The following is a 14,879-nucleotide window of genomic DNA, read 5'->3' on the forward strand; positions in this document are numbered from 1 at the left end:
GAGAGAGAGAGAGAGAGAATGTAGTAGTCAGAGAAAGAACACCTCACCAAAGTCATTTCTCTCCTTCTACAGTGTAGGTCCTCAATTTCAGGTTGTCAGACTCAGAAGCAAGCATCTTTACCCACTGAGCCATCTCACTGCCAAAGACAATATTTTTTTTTAAAACTAATAAACATTGTCAGAAGTGTGCATAAATGGGATCCTTTTTTACTGTTAACAAGAACACAGGGTCTGAACTGTTCTGAGGAATGCTGCCTCTGAGTTAATGAGTCAAGGATCATCTTGGGTAAGCTGATGCCCTCCCTCCATGCGATTAGATGGGGGAAAAGTGGAAATTACAGGAAAGAATGCTCTTCCTCTTTGGAAATAGCATTACGATTTCAGACATACAGACACCCACAGAAATTAAAAATAGAACGCCAGTAAGAGGGGAAAAAAGTATGGAAGTGAGATGTCAGCACTCGCGTAACCATTGCAATTCTGTTCACAAGATCTGTGATAGAGAAATCATTCTGAAAGTGGTTGAAGAAAATGTGGTGTACATAGACAGTGGAATGAAGATGATGATGATGCCATGTGAAAACCATGGCTGAACCTTCAAGAAATGGCAATAAGTGAAATGAACAAGACCCAGAGGACAGGTGATGAGCTGTTCGCCTCATTGGAGATATGTAAAGTAACTATATTCAAGCTGAGCATGTGGATCCATTCCTGTAACCCTTGCACTTGAGAGGGTGAGGCAGGAGGGTTGCCATGAGTGCAAGGCCAGTCTGAGCTACATAATGAGTTCTGAGCCAACCTGAGCTATATAGCGAGACTTTTTTTTTTTTTTTGCCTCAAAAAACTAAAATAGATAAAGTCAAATTCATAAAAGCAAAATTTGGAATGTTGTCTACCAGAAGAGAAAACATGGGGAAGTTATTTATCAATAGACAAAAACTTTTAGTCAATTAATATGAATAACTCTAAGACAATACAGCACCTGTAGTCAATATTTGTAAAGTGTGCAGTTAAAATATTAAGAGAACAAATTTTTTGGATTTCTCTGTTTTAGCTGGGATTTCTATTGCTGTGATAAAACACCTTGAGCAAAAACAACTTGGAGAAAAAGTGGTTTGCTTCATCTTGAACTTCTAATAAGACTTTAACTGAACTCAAGGTGAAGGAGAGGCTGTGGAGGAGAGCTGCCTACTGGCTTGCTCCCCACAGCTTGCTTTGTCTTCTTTCCTGTACAACCCAGGAGCACCATACCAAGGGATGCACTACTCACAGTGTGGTAGGCTGACCCATACCCATCGTTAATCAAGAAAATGTCTCACAGCCTTGCCCAGAGGCCAATATGATAAATGTATTTTCTCAATTGAGGTTCCCTCTTCTCAAATAATTCTGCCTTGTGTCAAGTTGACAAAACACTAATCATCTCTCTCTCTCTCTCTCTCTCTCTCTCTCTCTCTCTCTCTCTCTCTCTCTCTCTCTCTCTCTCTGTCTCTTTCTCTCTTTCTCTCTCCCTCTCTCTCCCTCTCCTCCTCTCCCCCTCTCCCTCTTCTCCTCCTCCTCCCCCCACCACCATAGTCAAAAACACTGACCCAGAATTGTTCCTGTCTAAAAGAACTACAGGAACAAAAATGGAGAAGAGACTGAGGGAAAGGAGGTCCAGTGACCAGCCCAAATTGGGATCCAGCTGAAGAAGTTTTGTTTGTTTGTTTGTTTGTTTGTTTTACAGTGATCAATGCCTACAGTTTCACAAGCCCACCTGTCCAACTAATGTCCACCAGCAGAAACCAGACTCAGATGGCTCATTTGACTTCACTTTTAAAAAGATTTCTTTCTTTCTTCCTTCCTTCCTCCCTTTCTTTCTTTCCTTCCTTCCTCTCTTTCTTTCTTTCTTTCTTTCTTTCTTTCTTTCTTTCTTTCTTTCTTTCTTTCTTTCTTTCTTTCTTGTATATGAGCACAGTGTTACTCTCTTCAGACACACCAGAAGAGGGCAACGGATCCCTTTACAGATCGTTGTGAGTCACCATGTGATTGCTAGGAATTGAACTCCAGACACGTGGAAGAGCAGTAGTTTGAATCCATTTTTTTTTTAATTTTTTTTTTATTTTTTGGGTTTTTCGAGACAGGATTTCTCAGTATAGCCCTGCCTGGCAGTGATGGTGCAAGCCTTTAATCCCAGTACTTGGGAGGCAGAGGCAGATGGATTTCTGAGTTCAAGGCCAGCCTGGTCTACAGAGTGAGTGAGTTCCAGGACAGCCAGGGCTACACGGTGAAACCCTGTCTCAAAAAAACAAAAAAACAAAAAAACAAAAAAACAAAAAACAAACAAAAACAAACAAACAAACAAACAAAAACAAAACAAAAAAAATTAATAGAAACTTGAGGTTCACAGAAAAACTGACCAGAAGGTGAAGAGAGTTTCCTGGGTACTTCCTGCCATGCTCTATCCAACCAGAGTGGTAGACATTCTCCAACTGATAAACCTACTGAACATATTGCTAGCATTCAGGATCTATAGTTCATACTGTGCTGTGTACCTTGTAGGTTGGGTAAATATCAAGTAACCATTATAGAATCATACAGAGTAGTTTGTTTCCCTTTAAAATATCTATTTCTCTATCTGTGACCCATTTATTTCTCTGTCTGTCTCTCTCTCATGTGTTTGTGTGTGTGTGTGTATGTGTGTGTGTGTGTGTGTGTTTCTGAGGATGAAACTTTTGTTAGTTATTTTTTTCTCATTGCTTCGACACAGTATCTGACAAAAGCAACTTAAAGAAGGGTGGGGTTTTTTTTGGTTTTTGTTTTTGTTTGTTTGTTTGTTTTCCAGACAGGGTTTCTCTGTGTAATCCTGGCTATCCTGGAACTCACTCTGTAGATGAGGCTGGCCTCGAACTCAGAAATCCATTTGCCTCTGCCTCCCAAGTGCTGGGACTAAAGGCGCTCGCCACCACTGCCTGGTTGGAAGGGTCTTCTTTAGGCCATAGCTCCAGGGTACCATCCATCATGGCAGAAAAGTCATAGCATCATGAGCAAGAGGAGGCTGGCCACATATCTGCCAGTCAAGAGGCAGATAGAAGTAAATGTTGGTGCCCAGCTTGCTTTCTACTCTTAATTCAGTCTAGGGGACTACATCCATGGGATGGTGCCAGGAGCACTTAGCTCTGCTACACTCTTCTGGAGATACCTTAGAGCAGTGGTTCTCATTTGATACCGTTCCTCCTACAGTGGTGACCCCAAACTATAAAATTATTTCTGTTGCTACTTCATAACTGTAATCTTGCTGCTGTTATGAATTATAATATGAATGTCTGATATGTATGATCTTTGAAATGCAATCTCGTGAAAGGGAACCTTGACACCCAAAGATGTCTTGACCCACAGTTGAGAATCATTATCTTGTAGACACACCCATGGTTGTGTCTCCAAGGTATTAGGAAATATCACCAAGCTGACGATGAAAATTCACTATCACAGGACCCAAGGCTCTACACATACGAGGCAAGCACTCTGCTCTAAGCTGTAAGCACAGCTACTTGTTGCCTCTGTGAGTTTTGTCTTCTTCAGAACATCTTGTCATTGAAATCAGAGCATACGTGGTCCTTTGGGATGGGCTTCTTTCACTCAGTGATGCACATTTTTTTCCAAGACCATTTGCAAGTTTATTTGTGAAGACACAGCTTTTCAATATCTTGAGCAGACGGCAAGGATCAAGATTGTTGGGTCTTATAAAATATGCTTTTTAAAAATTAGAATTAGTCTTACCGTATCAGCAGCTCCTGTACCACATGATTCCCCACAGCCAATAACTGCAATCCTACCACTCCTCAGCTTTACCAGGGTCCACAGTCACCACTGCTCTGGATCTGACCATTCCAACAAGTGAAAACTTGGTTTCGAGGGCTTTTTAAGGGCTTCAAAATACTGTCTGCGAAATCAGATGTTGAGGTAAGTTCCTCCTCTGATTCAGTCTTCTGCGGTCTCAGTGACCTGAGCAAGTCACTTCCCCTTGTAGATTTGCTTAGATATGAGAATCTCCTTTCTCAGAAACCAACCACCCAAGATTTACCAGTTGCTCATCATAAGCTCAGTGCCTGAAGTTGAGGACTCACATGAAGGTATGTGATAGCAAAACTCTCAGTGTGTCTTGTTCACATCTTAGTGAATCAGGAAACTGGGATCATAGCCTATGTCCATCAACTAGATATCATGTCCCAAAGGTTCCACAAACTTCTCACTGGACAACAAGTGCTCAAAACATGAGCTCATATGGGCCATTTCACATTCATACCACAGCAAACACATACTGTAACACTCTATAAACAACCCTAAACTTGACATAAGTTCAGTGGGAACTTGTAAGCCTGAAGCTCTAAGTAACACCAAAAGGAGAGATTCCCAAGCTCCTACAAGAAACCAGTACAAATCCCTGCAAAGCTAATAGTAGCTGCCACACATTTCTACAATAGAGGCTGAGAGCTGTGTATAAGGGCATTTTCTTCTGTCACAATGTTCTTGCTTTGGACTTTGACGCAGCAAATTTTCTACATTAGACAATTTATTTTCTTATCTTTTCTAGTTCTACTTCTTGTTTCTTTGATAAAATATTCTGAAAACAGAAAGCAACTCTGGGGAGAAAGTATTTAATTTAGTCCATAGCTCCAGGTTACAGCTCAGAAGTGAAAATTGCATAAGTTTAAAGCACCCAGTCACATCATACCTATTTTCGAGGACAGAGAGAAATAAATGTGTTTTTTGCTTGCATATGTTGTTTGCTTTTTTCACTCTTACTCCCAGAGCCCCTGACTAGGGAATGGTGCCACCCACAGTGGGATAAATCTTCACACATCATTCACACAATTCCCCCCCACACATCAATATACATATATATATATATATATATATATATATATATATATATATATATATATATATATGCCCACAGGCTAGCCTGATGTAGAAATCCCTTCAATGATAGTCTTTTCCCAGGTGATTCTAAGTTGTGTCTAGTTGACAATTAAAGCTAACATCACACCCTCTCTGACATAATGGTAGAACCTGAGGCTGGGTAACTGCTAGGTGTGTATCTAACTCAGAATCATCAGCTGTGAACATGAAAAAATCCTGAATTGTCTGCTGTTGTGGAAAGGATAGGCGACTTTGGCATTGTACTGGACTCTAACAATGTCTTTATCCCTAGTTTAAAATGTTCTTCTCAAAGCTAGAGAGATGGCTTAGTAGCTAAAAGTGTGTAAGGCTCTTACAGAGAGAGGACCAAAATTCAAATTCTAGTGCCCATTGCTGGTGACTTACAACCATCTGTAACTCTAGCTCCTGGGGATCAGATGCCTTTGGTCTTCATAGCCCTTCAACCAAGAGCTAAAGTAAAAGGACACACACAGAGAGGCACAAAGAGGGAGGGAAGAAGAGAGCAAGAGGGAGAGAATGAGGTACATAAATAAAACTAAAGGTCTGTTGAGGTGGCTCAGCCAGTAAGACTGCTCTTCCGAAGGTCCGGAATTCAAGTCCCAGCAACCACATGGTGGCTCACAACCATCTGTAATGTGATCTGATGCCATCTTCTGGTGTGTCTGAAGACAGCTACAGTGTACTTATTTATAATAATAAATAAATCTTTGGGCTAGAGCAAGCAGGGTTGCCCGGAGAGAGCAGAGGTCCTAAAAGTCAATTCCCAACAACAGATGAAGCTCACAACTATCTGTACAGCTACAGTGTGTACTCATAGACATAAAATAAACAAATAAATCTTTTTTTAAAAAAGGTTTATTTTAAAAATAAATAAATAAATAAAGCTAAAGGTCTTATCTACCTAGACAAAATTCATGGAACCCAAAAGTTGGCCAAGAGAATGAATCCCAAGAAGAGTTAAAATCTGAAGTCTGGTGCGTTCCAAGTGGGAGTTAGACTTAAATCATTTCGAACGTTACCCTATCAGCCTTTTCTCCTCTAACACCGGCTCTCTTGATATGGGCCAACTGAAGATAGACCATCCTACCTTATTGTATAAAGACCTGCATTCTCTTCTCAGACCACATGGACTCTGGCCCTGAAAAGAAACTCCAACTTTAAATGTTCAGTGTTTTACTCAAAATCTAGGCTTGATTTAGCCTCTCAGCTTTTGGTTCTATCTGTGGTCAGGGAAACAGGAAGCTTGGATAGAAACTACCCTTTTGTCACTTTGTGTTTTCCCCTTGAACCAGGACAGTTCTACATCATGGATGAAAGCAGGACTTGGGTCTAGGCATCTGACTTTGCAACCTCTGAAACTCACAACTTGTAGGCTATGGTTATTCTAAAACATGCCAAGAGAATCCCAGGAAGCAAACACAGTAGGCATGATGCGGTCTCCCATAGCCTCAGCCAGGCCAACAGCTGTACAGGCTATGGCTATCAGATGCCAACATCGTAACTACTGTGGTTTTCTTACCAAATGTTTCACACATGGCTTGGTTCCCCTTTCTCTTGACTGGGACATTAAGGAGAACTGTTCTCTTAAAATAGTCTTGAACTTGCCCATGACCTCTATGAAAACCATCTCTGATCCACGTATCAGGTTTGTGCCAGCTAGGTTGACCTTGACCTGCCAAGAGAGATTTCAGTTGGTGAATTTGAAGCACAGTTAAATTTGAACTTGGCATCACTGTGCTTGGCACGCCTAAAATAAAATGGAGAGCCTTAAATCAATTACCCTTTCATGAAACCTTATATAGATTTGTTCATTTTTCTGATCAACTTATCCATTTTCACAGTGGTGGCTATGGAATAGATTGGATCTATGTGTACATCACACTTGAAATCCACAAGTTAATGAAACTGATAGTCTGAGAAAGATATATATCAAACTTCCTCAAACATTATGTGTTTGTTTTAAAGTCATATTATATGCTTTAAAAAAATGAACCAGGCTAGACCCAGAAAGGATAGCTAAGTAGTAAAGAATTTATATTGTTCTTGCAAAGGACCCAAGTTTGGTTCTAAAAAGCTACATTAGGAAAGTACATCAGCCTTTAACTCCAGCTGCAAGCGATCTGATGCCATTTTCTGGCCTCCACAGGCACCTATATGTATATGCACAAATGCATACATGCACACATAGTTCAAAATAAAACCATTCTTTTAACTTTTATTGCATTAGGATGAGAAAAAGTTACATGATTTCAATTTATCTGAATTTGTTAACATTTAAAAACATTTTAAGTAAATAGAATTAAATCACATTCTTGTTTCCCTTTTGTACCCCAACTCCTCCCAGAGACACCCCTTCAATACTTACAATATCTTTTTTCTCATATTCCTTAAGATTTATAAACTATTATAACAATAAAAATAAATATTATAAAAGTTGTTTGATATAAAACAACCATCCATTTAACAGTCTTATGTAGACTCTCATCTAGCAATAGTGAAAATACATTTTTCTCAATATAAATTTTAAATAACTCCAAACATATTAAGTGTATATTTCAAAATAATACATCACTACTAGTATATTCTTAAATGAACATAAATATATAAAGTCTTTTTGTTTGTTTGTTTAGTATTTAGTAGAGTTTAAAATCTTGGCTCTTGATGTGGTACAAGCTCAAATTAAGAACAATTTTTAGACATTGGATTTCATTGTAATAAGGCTGTACTTCAATGACCCTCACATCATCAAAGGATTTTACCTCCATCGTAGCTAAGCTGAGAGTTGATAGTTCTGCTGCACCAAGAAATGAATTGAAGGCACGATTTTTGGACACAGAGTTCCTGCTATGGTCAAAAGTATTTGACTTGAGTGAGTGACGTTATTCTCAGCCCACAGAGAACAAGTTACATTCACATAAGAAATGGTGTATGTATTAAGATGGTCTGTCCATAAAGTCATTCACCAACTGTTTCAATGAACAATAGTTCTGCTTGGAGGGTGGCACAGACATTAGGTAAGGGTAAGAATTTGGTTCATTAGCTGTGATAATTTGGAAAAGCATTCATCTCAGAGAAAGAGTAACTTATAAAGTCCTCTTCAAACTTGATACAAGAGTTACAAATGTCAAGCAAAGCATTCAGTCTCACTCTTTGTTGTTCTCTTACAAGCCACCTCCCTAGTTAATCACCTATGTTTCTTTTGGGTATATAAATACTTTTGAAATATATAAGCTGTTCTGAAAACCATAGTATAGTGTAAAAACATGAAATAAACAATACTGCTAATAGAGATGCTGAGATAGGAGAAGTAAGATTTCAAGACCCTTATGTTGTACACAGCCAGACACTGTCACAAACAAACAAGCTGAAAGTGAATATAGATTGTACAATATTGAAACTATTTCTCCAATTACCAAATTAGAGAGACCATTGGATGACAATCAAGAAATTTCTAATTCCTCATATTATTGGATTTCAATAGATTAGGATACATTGGTAATATTAATTTTCATATTAAGATATTAAGAAAAAGTAATTGTCACTTCCTGTTATTTTTGTTGTGAGAGGTGGAATTAGGTTTGTGTGGATTTGTTGAAAGATTACTTTCTTGCCTCTTCTATGGTGTAGTTTTGCTCCTTATGTTGATGTTTTCCATCTATTATCCTTTGTAGGGCTGGATTTGTGGAAAGATATTGTGTAAATTTTGTTTTGTCATGGAATATCTTGTTTTCTCTACCTATGGTAATTGAGAGTTTTGCTTGGTATAGTAGCCAGAGCTGGCATTTGTGTTCTTGTAGGGACTGTAGGACATCTGCCCAGGATCTTCAAGCTTTCATAGTCTCTGGTGAGAAGTCTGGTGTAATTCTGATAGGCCTGTCTTTATGTTACTTGACCCGAAATAAAATCTTAAACAAGATAAAAAGGGATATATTTTTTTATTCTGCCATGGTGTGAGACTGCCATGTAGAACATTCAGGCTGGCATGTAGAGTTCTTCCTGGGGTAACTGAGGTACCCAGGACTCCTCTGGCTTCACTTCACTAGACCTTGAATCTAAGAGAGACAATGGTATATCCACTGATTATCTTTATCTTTATTTTTATTAAATTTCTATAGTAAATGGGTTTAATCATAGTGTTTTCACACATGCATATCCTTGTACTTTTTTCATATTCAATTCCCCATTACCTACACACACACACACACACACACACACACACAAACACACACACAGACCGACATAAATGTGTATTTATATATATTTTATTTCATATATAATATTTGTTCTTCTGAGTCTATTTTATTTCCCTTAATACAATGATCTCCAATTCCACTCATTTTCCTGACAATGCCACAAATGTATTCCTCTTTATGGCTGGGTAAAAATGCCACTTTGTTTTTATGCCACATTTTCTTTATCCATTTATCCATTGGTGGATGTCTAGTTTTGTTCCACAACTTGGCTGTTGTAAATAGTGCTATAGTAAATATAAATGTGCAGGAATTGCTGTAGCATGGTGACTTTCTTTTCTTTGGCCATATAACCAGGAGTGGTATAGCTGGAACAAATAGTAATTTTATTTTTAGGCTTTTTTTTTGGGGGGGGGGTCTCCATATTGATTTCTGTGGTGATTTCACAAATTTCTATTCTTACTGCAGTGTATACAAATTCCTCTCCCCGTGTACCAGTTCAGCATTTCTCTCTTAGAACACTGAAATAGTACAAGTCACTCCTGCTCACATTCCACTGGTTAGAATCATTTAAGAGTCTACAGCTTGGGCTTCCTGGTCTGGCCTCAGTAGGAGAGGAAGGGCCTATCCTCACAAAGACTTGAAGTGCCAGAAAGGGGGTACCCAGGGTGCTTCCACCTGCTCAGAGGAGAAGGGGGGAGTCTACAGCTTGGCAGGAGAAGGGTTACAGTCATCCTTTTAGCAGCTGCTTGAAGGAGAACACTGCACAGTGTTACAGACTCCAGGCTGTCCTTCAGACATACAATGAGCCACTGTAGAAGGTGCAGCCAGTCCACTAGTGGGAAAGATATCCATCCTGTGTAAATGCAAAACTAAACTAAAATAAAATACAACAAAAACTTGGGAGTACCAGCCAAGAGGCACAGGCTGCAGAAGCAATGGAGAAGCTGGGACAGGGTCCTGTCTACCTCCATTAACAACTAGGAGGGATGGCTGATCCACAGCCCTCTGTGCACCTTTCCCAAAAGTGGAGAGCTTATCTCCAGGGAGCGCTCTGACCCAGTTCTCAGGCAAGATCACCATTTTCTCTCCAATGACGTTCTAAGGTGGGAACCAGCCTATAGGCACAGGCAGCAAAAGCAGCAGAGCAGCTGGGAATGGGTCCTTTCTATGTACCTCTGCACCCAGGAGGGAAGGATGATCCACAATCCTCTGCAAAATGCCTTACCAGGGGACAGCTGATTTCCCAAGTGTGATGACACAGGCTTGCAGACCTTACAGACCCACAGGAGGAACAAGCTCCAGCCAGAGACAGCAGACAACTAACACCAGATAGGTCTAACACCAGAGATTAACAGATGACAAAAGGCAAACACAAGAATCTTACCAACAGAAACCAAGACTACTGGCATCATCAGAATCTAGTACTCCCACCAGAGCAAGTCCTAGATACCACAACACATCAAAAAATCAAGATTTGGATCTAAAATCTTATCTCATGATGGTGATAGAGGAATTTAAGAAGGACATAAGTAATTCCCATTAAGAAATACAGAAGAACACATATAAACAGGTTCAAGCCCTCAAAGAGGAAACAGAAAAATCCCTTAAAAATTACAGGAAATCACAACCAAAAAGGTGAAGGAACTGAACAAAACCATTCAGGATCTAAAAATGGAAGTAGAAACAATAATTCCTAAAGAGAGACAACTCTGGAGATAGAAAACCTAGGAAAGAAGTAAGGAGCCATAGATGCAAGCATCACCAACTGAATACATGAAACAGAAGAGAGAATCTCAGGTGCAGAAGACAGCTTAGAAAACATTGACACAACAGTCAAAGAAAATGCAAAAAGCAAAAAGCTCCTAACCCAAAACATCCAGGAAATCCAGGACACAACGAGAAGACCAAATCTAAGGATATAGATATAGATGAGTGAAGACTTCCAAATTAAAGGGTCAATAAATATCTTCAACAAAATTATAGAAGAAAACTTTCCTAACCTAAAGAAAGGGATTCCCATAAACATACAAGAAGCCTACTGAACTCTAAATAGTTTGGACCAGAAAAGAAATTCTTCCCACCACATAATAATCAAAATACCAAATGCACAAAACAAAGAAAGAATAATCAAAGCAGTGAGGGAAAAAGGTCAAATAAAATATAAAGGCAGAACTATCAGAAATACACCAGACTTTTCTTCAGAGACTATGAAAGCAAGACAATCCTGTGCTGATGTCATACAGACCCTAAGAGAACACAAATGCCAGACCAGGCTACTATACCCAGCTAAACTCTCAATTACCATAGATGGAGAAACCAAGGTATTCCATGACAAAACCAAATTTACACAGTATCTTTCCATAAATCCAGCCCTTCAAATGATACTAAATGGAAAACTCCAACACAAGGAGGGAAACTACATCCTAGAAAAAGCAAAAAGGTAATCCTCCAACAAAACTAAAAGAAGATAGCCACATGAACAGAATTCCAACTCTAACAACAAAAATAACAGGAAGCAACAATTACTTTTCCTTAATACCTATTACTATCAATGGATTCAATTCCCCAATTAAAAAAAAACATAGACTATCAGACTGAGTACATAAACAGGACTCAACATTTTGTTGCATACAAGAAACCCACCTCAGTAACAGAGACATACACTACCTCAGAATAAAAGACTGGAGAACAATCCTCCAAGCAAATAGTCCCAAGAAAAAAAGCTGGAGTAGTCATTCTAATATCGAACAAAATTGACTTTCAGCCTAAAATGATCAAAAAAGATGAGGAGGAACACTTCATATTCATCAAAGGTAAGATCTACCAAGATGAACTCTCAATTCTGAACCTCTACACTCTAAATGCAAAGGCATCTACATTCATAAAAGAAATTTTACTGAAGCTCAAAGCACACATTGCACTGCACACAATAATAGAGGGAGATTTCAACACCCCACTCTCATCAATGCACAGATCATAGAAACACAAATTAAACAAAGACACAGTGAGACTAACAGAAGTTATGAAACAGATGGATTTAACAGATATCTATAGAACATTATATCCTAAAACAAAAGGATATACCTCAGCACCTCATGGTACCTTCTCCAAAACTGACCATATAATCAGTCACAAAACAGGCCTCAACAGACACAAGAATACTGAAATAATTTCTTGCATCCTATCAGATCACCACAGAGTAAGGCTGCTCCTCAATAACAATATAAACAATAGAAAGCCCACATACACGTGGAAGCTTAATAATACTCTACTCAATAACTACTTAGCCAAAGAAAACATAAAGAAATAAATTAAAGACTTTTTAGAGTTTAATAAATATGAAGCCACAACATACCAAAACTTACGGGACACAATGGAAGCAGTGCTAAGAGGAAAACTCATAGCTCTGAGTGCCTCCAGAAAGAAACTGGAGAGAGCATACCCAAACAATTTGACAGCACATCTGAAAGCTCTGGAACAACAAGAAGAAAATTCACCCAAGAGGAGTCCATGGCAGGAAATAATCAAACTCAGGGCCGAAATCAACCAAATGGAAACAAAAAGAACTATACAAAGAATCAACCAAACCAGGAGCTGGTACTTTTAGAAAATCAACAAAATAAATAAACCCTTAGCCAGACTAACTAGAGGGCACAGAGACAGTATCCTAATTAACAAAATCAGAAATGAAAAGGAAGACATAACAACAGACACTGAGGAAATCCAAAAAATCATGAGATCCTACTACAAAAGCCTATACTCAACAAAACTGGAAAACCTGGATGAAATGGGCAATTTTCTAGACAGATACCAGGTACCAAAGTTAAATCAAGATCAGATAAATGACCTAAACAGTCCCATATCCAATAGTGAAATAGAAACAGTCATTAATAGTCTCCCAACCAAAAAAAAAGCCCAGGACCAGATGGGTTTAGTGCAGAGTTCTATCAGACCTTCAAAGAAGACCTAATACCAATACTCCTCAAACTATTCCACAAAATAGAAACTGATGGCACTCTACCCCATTCGTTCTATGAAGTCACAATTACTCTGATACCTAAACCACACAAAGACCCCAGAAACAAAGAAAACTTCAGACCAATTTCCCTTATGAATATCGATGTAAAAATACTCAATGATATTCTTGCAAACCGAATCAAAGAACACATCAAAACAATCATCCATCATGATCAAGTAGGCTTCATCCCAGGGATGCAGGTATGGTTCAATATATGGAAATCAATCAACATAATTCACTGTATAAACAAACTCAAAGGAAAAAAACCATATGATCATCTCTTAGATGTGGAGATAGCATTTGAAAGAATCTAACATCCCTTCATGATAAAAGTCTTGGAAAGATCAGGAATTCAAGGCCCATACTTAAACATAATAAAAGAAATATACAGAAAACAAGTAGCCAACATCAAACTAAATGGAGAGAAACTTGAAGCAATCCCACTAAAATCAGGGACTAAACAAGGCTGCCCACTCTCTCCCTACCTATTCAATATTGTACTTGAAGTCCTAGTCAGAGCAATAAAACAATAAAAGGAGATCAAAGGGATACGAATTGGAAAGGAAGAAGTCAAATTATCACTATTTGCTGGTGATATGATAGTATACTTAAGTGACTCCAAAAATTCCACCAGAGAACTCCTACAGCTGATAAACAACTTCAGCAAAGTAGCTGGATATAAAATTAACTCAAGCAAATCAGTGGCCTTCCTATACACAAAGGGTAAACAGACTGAGAAAGATATTAGGGAAACAACACCCTTCACAAATAGTCACAAATAATATAAAATACCTTGGTGTGACTCTAACTAAGCAAGTATCTGTATGACAAGAACTTTAAGTCTCTGAAGAAGGATATCGAAGAAGATCTCAGAAGATGGAAAGATCTTCCATGATCATGGATTAGCAGGATTAATATAGTAAAAATGGCCATGTTGCGGAAAGCAATCTACAGAATCAATTCAATCCCTATCAAAATTCCAACTCAAATCTTCACACACTTGGAAAGAGCAATTTGCAAATTCATCTGGAATAACAAAAAGCCTAGGATAGTGAAAACTATTCTCAACAATAAAAGAACCTCTGGTGGAATCACTATCCTGGATCTTAAGCTGTACTAAAGAGCAATTGTGATAAAAAACTGCATGGTATTGGTACAGTGACAGGCAGGTAGATCAATGAAATAGAATTGAAGACCCAGATATGAACCCATACACCTATGGTCACTTGATCCTTGATCAAGGACCTAAAACCATCCACTGGAAAAAAGACAGCATTTTCAACAAATGGTGCTGGCTCAAGTGGCAGTTAGCATGTAGAAGAATGCAAATCAGATCATTCCTATCTCCTTGTACAAAGCTCAAGTCCAAGTGGACCAAGGACCTCCACATAAAACCAGATACACTGAAATTAATAGAAAAGAAAGTAGGGGCTCTAAGAGCCTCGAGCACATGGGCACAGGGGAAAATTTCCTGAAGAGAACACCAACAGCTCAAGCTCTAAGGCAGACTGCCAAGTGCTGGGGTTAAAGGCGTGTGCTACCACCACCCGGCCCATTTGTCAGTCCGTTCCAGGACAGTTAGGGCTTTACAGAGAAACCCCGTCTCGAAAGAGCAAACAAACAAACAAACAAAAAGAGAATTGACAAATGGGACCTCATAAAATTACAATGCTTCTGTAAGGCAAAGGACACTGTCAATAGGACAAAACAGCAACCAACAGATTGGGAAAAGATCTTTATCAATCCTA

At 38.7% G+C, this 14,879-nt stretch overlaps 1 protein-coding gene across 4 annotated transcripts in view; it reads right to left on the bottom strand.

Annotated features, from left to right (window-relative positions):
- The window catches only part of Lair1 (leukocyte associated immunoglobulin like receptor 1), an 83,886-nt gene that overhangs the window by 21,865 nt on the left and 47,142 nt on the right, over positions 1-14,879 (bottom strand). The window contains exon 1 of one of the 4 annotated variants that reach the window (XM_031385090.1): positions 6,440-6,700. The exons of 2 other annotated variants lie outside the window; for them this stretch is intronic. The gene's annotated coding sequence lies outside the window, so the exon portion shown is untranslated. Of the gene's footprint in view, positions 1-3,756; positions 3,880-6,439; positions 6,701-14,879 lie in introns of those variants that run through there. One more of the 4 variants, XM_031385089.1, reaches the window with a different exon arrangement.

This window comes from Mastomys coucha, unplaced genomic scaffold, assembly GCF_008632895.1.
Source record: "Mastomys coucha isolate ucsf_1 unplaced genomic scaffold, UCSF_Mcou_1 pScaffold21, whole genome shotgun sequence".
Taxonomy (NCBI): Eukaryota; Metazoa; Chordata; class Mammalia; order Rodentia; family Muridae; genus Mastomys; species Mastomys coucha.